The 6,714-nt window shown below is 36.8% G+C and overlaps 1 non-coding gene across 1 annotated transcript; it reads right to left on the bottom strand.

Annotated features, from left to right (window-relative positions):
• Positions 1 to 1,100: 1,100 nt before the first annotated feature.
• On the bottom strand, positions 1,101 to 1,264 carry LOC115872519. Its single transcript, XR_004047916.1, has one exon. It is a non-coding gene; the product is annotated as a U1 spliceosomal RNA (small nuclear RNA).
• Positions 1,265 to 6,714: the final 5,450 nt, after the last annotated feature.

The following is a 6,714-nucleotide window of genomic DNA, read 5'->3' as shown; positions in this document are numbered from 1 at the left end:
ATAAAGTAACACAAATCAAATCTTGTAAAATAGCATAAACTCATAAAAATCCACTCACTACCTTTGAGTTAAATCTTACTCTTGGTGAATAGGATTATTAAAATTGTCACTGTACAGGAGCAGATAGCCTGATCTTTCTTGGACAGGGAAGCTATTGTGTTTGAACTGCTGACCCTGCGGTTATCAGCCCAATAATTAATAAGCAGTGCTAATGGAGTTCTAGAATTCAACTTAATGTTTTTCTATTATAATGCAATTATTAGAAATAAATTACATAGAACCTAATCCCATAGAATCATCCTTATTCTTAAAAAAAATTGTGAGGAGCAATGAGTAACATAATGATACAAAATAATTAGCAATATTCCCGGGTATATCAGCTCTTAGGTTAATCAAGCGAAACCAATATGATACTCTATAGTATTTCTAAAAAGTAATATGAGCACAGTGTTCCCTGTGAATTAAAATTTATTCTTCAGTCCCAACTTTATGCATAATATGCTTTCTGTATAGTTTTTGGAAACTGTTCAGGCTCTTTTGCTGCTTTTGTTCTCCTTAATTTGTATTACATTTCTCTTAAGGGCAAGTTTTTCAATTAGGAATACTTTTCCCTTAAGCTTATCTATTTAGTATAGAACATTTCAATTTTAATTTCACTAATCAGTGCATTTGTAAAAATCCCTCAAACTCGTTTCAACTATAAGATGCTATCTGAAACAACTTGCTTTCCCTAAGAACTATGCTAACATTTTATTGATCTTTCTGTATTGCAGGCTCAAATATGAAAATATGGTTACAACTTTTGTTACATTTTCATTTTAATTCATAAAGAAGTTTAAAATTTTATTATATTCAATTAATAGATTTGTTCTATTAATTTTTTTGGCCTTGAGAGAAAAACTACTTGCTGCCTAGTAAATTTCTTTGTCTTTCTCCCACTAGATTAATGCATGAAAAAGATTGTGACTGTTTGGTCATTTGTGAGGCAACAGTATTTAATCAAACCAAAAACTAACCCACTTCTATGATGTCCATTCTAGCCCCTAGCAACTTTATGTAGAGTTTTCATGGTGGTAAATCCTTTTTCTTTTTTTTTTAAACAGGGGAAAGCACAAACACAGTCCTCCACTACCACAAATTGTGCAGTTGATTTTCCCAAACTTGGGGAAATCACAGGGGTCAGCACATCTGGAGTGCAATGGATGAGTCTCGCCCTGGGAAAACTACCTCTGTGATCACGATATCTCACCTGCCAGGTAAGTATGGTGGTAAATCTTTGTGAGAGCAGATAGTGTCATCTTTCTCCTAGAAAGTGGTTTGTGGGTTTGAACCACCAACTTTGTGTTTAGCAGTCCAAGGATTATCCCACAGCGCCACCAGAGCACCTCACAGTATTAAAAGACCATGATTCCTGCTCTGATGGTTCCAATAGTGGACATTTAACCTAAGCAGAGCCATCTCATGGCCAGTTATATGGTGTGGTACAAAATGATGAGCAGGTCAAACAAGATCAAGAGGGCAAGGAGTTTAGCAAGGATGTCAGACTCTATTTGACAGTCTTTTTCAAAAATAATTTTTAATTTTAAATTAAATAGGGGATTATATTTCAGATAATCAATTTTATATTATAAATTTTAAAATAGTCATCAAACACACTAGTAGTTTACCCTTTAATTATTCCTTGGTTCCTCTTGGCCAATTAACCACTGGTCAACAGTGTAATCCATTATTTTATTTACCCCTTTTCGCCTTTCCCTACTTGGAAGTCACCAGTGTCTCTTCCTTTTAGTAGGGAAGTCTTATTTTCTTTCTTTCTTCTTCTTAAAACAGTCTCTTTCGTGATTGGCTAATTTCATGCAGCATAATATTCACTAGTTCCATCTATTTGAAATATAATCTGCCTAGTAAAAGAATTAAGAGAATTAGAAAAGGAGAATTTATAAATATAGATAGGAAGAAATCCCAAGAGAAATTAAAATGTCCACTTGGGATTTTTTTTTCCGCATTTGCTTTCTGTGTGTGCCCATAATAGTATGTGCATCATATGAGGGTGTGTTTTATTTATACACCTGGAAAAAACTGTATTGCTGTTGTTGTTAGGTGATATCAAGTTGATTCCTACTCATAGGTTGAATAATTAATATATGTCTTCATTCCAGTATACGTCTTTCTTAATTCATCTTACCCTTTGCTTCCCTTTGACCAACATGTTTGGTTTCTTCTATTGTTGTTGCTAGGTGCCATCTAGTCGATTCCCACCCATAACTACCCTATGCATAACACAATGAAACATTGTCGGATCTTGCGCGATAACCACAGTATTCCCATGCCGGAGTCTGTTGTTCTGGCCATGGTGTCAATCCCTCTCTTTGCGGGTCTTTGCTTTCTGCCCCTTTACTTTATCATACATGATGCCTTTCCAGGAACTGGACTCTCCTGAAAATATGTCCAAAATATGTAAGGCAAAATCTCAACAACCTTGCCTTTAAGGAGCATTCTGGTCATACTTCTGTTTGTCCTTCTAGCAGTCCATAGCACTTTCAAAATTCTTCATCCACCATGCAATTCAAATACGTCAATTCTTCTTTGGTCATCTTTCTTCCATGTGTAATTTTCACATGCATATGAGCAAATGGAAGATACCCTGTCTTGAGTCAGGCACACGTTAGTCCTCAAAGTAAGATCCTTGATTTTCAATATTCTAAAGAGATCTGGTGCAGCAGATTTTCCTAATGCAACTTGTCTTTTCATTTATTTCTGCTTCCATGTACATTGATTTTGGATCCAAGCGAGACAAAATTCTGAACAACTTCAATCTTTTCTCCATTTACCAAGGGGCCCTTCCTTTGGTACTTTCTCAGGCAATGCTCTGATTCCATTCATTAAGCTTTCAGTATCAGTGATAGGTAGCTTTATTGGAACACATGTGGGATTAATTGAAGGGGGAGAGCTAAATGGCTCAGCAAGCCTCGCCTTTCTTGTCTCTTGCTCTTTCATGATCAAACCAGTGTATGGCTGCCTTGCTTGTTCTGTGCCTCAGTTTGCAAGCTACACTACTTGTGGGACACCCAACCTATGGATTGTGTTGCTGTAATTTAAGGTTCCTTCAAAACCTACTTTGCCATGCTACTGGAGTATATATCTCTTGAGCTGGCGACTGTCAGACTCTGTACATCTGGCTGACTGATGGTGACCTGCCTTGCTGTTTGCTGCGTGTGCCTGGATAGCCTGAATTGCTCTACAGAGGACTACCAGCAGCCCTCAAGATTTGAAGGACTGCCAGTGTCTTACAGCTATCTCACGGGAGTGAGTTGCACTGAGCCATTTGTACTGCTTTAAGGTTAATTAACTGTTTATTTCTTATTTTATATTTCTAGCTATCTGTATAAATATATATAAAATTATATAGTGTCCCGGTTTTGTTTCTCTAGGAAACCCTGTCTAGCATAGTATCTGTAATGTTTCAAAGCTATGCATAAGGTGTTCAACAGCGATGTCCTATGAAGTGGCAGCCAGGAATTCTTTGTTGTCTGTTCTTAGTCTAGTTGTTCCAGTTAAACCTGTTCACTTTCAGTGACCAAGGTGGCACTTGAAATACCAGTGGTCCTGCTTCCAGCATCACAGCAAAATACAGGCCACCACAGTCAGACAGACAGACAGGTAGTGGGTGTGGAGCATAGATCAGTATAAAACAATTATGAAGTAATTGGCAAATACTTTTTTAATTGTTCTTGGATTCAAAATACTTAGATTCTAATAATAAAGACAAGAGGCCTCGTGTTAGAGTAATTAAACACCCAGTTGCTAATGCAAAGTGTGGTGTTAAGCCTACCAGTTCCTCTACTGGAGGCAGATGATGCAGTAAATTCTTACAAAGATTCCAGCTTTAGAAGCAGTATGGGGAAGTTTTACTATATGCTGTAGGGTCACTATCAGAATAAATCCATGGAAATGACAGCATAGTGAAGACCTTTATTTAGCTAGACAGTGACTGCAACCAGGGGCTAATGCTAACAGTGGTTGTGAAAATTGCACAGAATCAGAAAACATTTATGTTATGCATGAGGTCATTGTGAGTCAGAAAAAACTCAATTGTAGTGTTATGGATTAAATTGTATGCACCAGAACGTGTATATTCTTAGAAAGGTAATGATTCTTAGTGTTACATAATTATCCTCCATTTTGTGATGTGATTTAATTATTCTGACCTCTTTTGAATTCAAACTTCTATGACTCAGAACAGAACCTATGGAAGGAAAGTAATAACTGTTGATAGGGGCTAGATTTTTGTTGAAAGCAGATAATTCCAGAAAAATTTATATTAGTATTTCATTGTCTATGAAATATATTTGATTGTGTGGAACATAACAAATTACAAATAAGATAAAAAAGAATGGGAATTCCAGAACACTTAATAGTTTGCTGTAGAACTTGTGTATACATCAAAAGGCAGCTCTTCATGCAAGACAAAGAGATACTGCATTGTTTAAAATCAGGAAAGATATGCAACATGGTGTATTTTCCCAACACACATAGTCAATCTGTATACTGAGCAAATAATATGAGAAACTTAAATTTAGTAATTACTTTTTCCATTTCTTTAAATAATGAAGCTGAAATTTGGGTCAGGGTTGTGTTGCAGGTAGAGCTTTCTTTAAGTAGTAATAACATTTTCATAACATTAAATCTTGCTATCCATAAACATGAGACACTCTTCTATTTGTGTAGTTTTCTCATTATAATGTTCTGCAGGGGCAGGCTGGGGAGGTTGGAAGGAAATGCAGAGCTAACAATAATGATTAAATGAAAGAATAAAATGTTCTTAAACGGATTTTGCTGATGATTATACAGCTCTTCTTAATATGATTGAACTATTACATTGAGTATATGTGAATTATCTGTGATGGAAAAAGACTATGTCTTCATAAATGGAGAAAAGATTGAATCTGTCAAAGATTTCATTTTACTGGGTCCACAATCAGTGTTCAGGAAATAGCAGTCAGAAACTCAAATGACATATTTCATTGTTCCAAGCTGCTGCAGAAGATCTCTTTAAAATCTTAAAACGGAAAGATTTTACTCTGAAAAGTGAGGTGTGCTTCAACTAATCCTTGGGGAAAGACATTCTGTTTAGTAAAGGAGAGGACAGCATTTGCGGAAGTCTCTCAACAAGACGGACTAGCATAGGAGCTATACTAGTGAGTTCAAATATAGCAACACTTGTCAGGAAGCCAAGGACCTGGTTTAGTTCCATTATTTGCAACTAGATTCATTATGCGTCAGAAGTAATTAGACAGCACCTAGCAATAACAGCATGATGCTAATGAGGAAGGATCAAGTGGCATTTATATTACTGAGGCAGGATACAATCTATAGGATTAGTTTATAACTTTATTAAATCTCACTGGAGATATAAAAGGCATTAAACAAGTGAGCAATGATTCAGGGATCTCAGTACCACCAAGCAAGAAGAACTGTGTGGGAGTACATACTTTGGGTCTGTGGTCATTGCACAGGGAAGCTTCTGGAACCTAGGGGAGATTGAATGTCAGGCCCGCCAGATGTTGAAAGGAGACAGATGACAGAGTAAGAAAATAATCACAGATGACAGAGTAAGAAAATAATCTCCTAGAGTTTGCACCTTCAATTAGAACCTCCTAAACTATGAGAGAGTAAATTTTGGTTCGTTAAAAACACACACTTCTGATATGATTTTATAGCCACACTATATAATTAAGAAAGATGCTTGGTAGCAATAATAGTAAGAATGAATATAATCTATTAGTAAAAACCATGACTCCGTTGTCAGTTTGAGGTACTGTTGTGGCTTGAGTGTTTCCAGGATGCTGGAAGCTATGCCAACAGTTTTAAAACCAAAACAAAAAAACAAGCAGCAGTGTTGTGATGGTAGCCAGATTCCAGCTAAGTTTCCAGTCCAAGAAAAGACAATCATAGTAAGAAGAAACAAGTGATACACTTCAGAAGAATTAGCCCTTGGAAACCTTAGACACGGTAGTAGACACTAGTAGAAGACTAGTGTTTGACAGCATTCTAGCAAGTGAGGCCTTCCGGTTGGCGGGGGCACTCATCCTGTGACTGGGGAGGAGCCGCCGCCTCAGAGTGCAGTCAACCCTAGTGACACGAGTGGAGTAACACTTTAGGGATCTTCTTTTGCTGATATAGAGGACTCAAAATGAGAACAAACAACTGCAATCATCCAGTAATATTTGGAACATAAGATGCAAACGTGTATGGAACTAGAAGAGGACTTGAAGCATTTGCTGATGAAAATTAAATTATGCAGCCTTCAGTATGGATTGCAAATCAATGTTAAGAAAACCAAAATCTTACAGCTGTACCAATAGACAACACATGATAAATGGAGAAAGCTTGGAAATGTCAAGGGTATCATTTAACTTGGATTCACAATCAATCATTGCTGTTATCAGATGGATCTTAGCTGAAAACAGAAACTACCAGAATGATGATGACTTGTGTTTCGTTAACTATGCATAGGCATTCATCTATGTGGACTGTAGCAAACTATAAATAACCTTAAGAAGAATGGGAGGGCCAGGCCAGTGGGTTGCACTCATTGACAAGAAGACAGTTCTCTGCACAGGACAAATGGGGTAAATGTTTTGAAATCAGGAAAGGTGAGTGTCAGGGTTTTATCCTTTCACCATACTTGCTCATCTATAACTTGAGCAAATA

The sequence above is a fragment of the Echinops telfairi genome, unplaced genomic scaffold (assembly GCF_000313985.2).
Source record: "Echinops telfairi isolate 266 unplaced genomic scaffold, ASM31398v2 ScPeMD7_7424;HRSCAF=8462, whole genome shotgun sequence".
In the NCBI taxonomy this organism is placed as follows: Eukaryota; Metazoa; Chordata; class Mammalia; order Afrosoricida; family Tenrecidae; genus Echinops; species Echinops telfairi.
The sequence above is the reverse complement of the archived record's forward strand: the minus strand, read 5'-3'. Positions and strand labels throughout refer to the sequence as shown.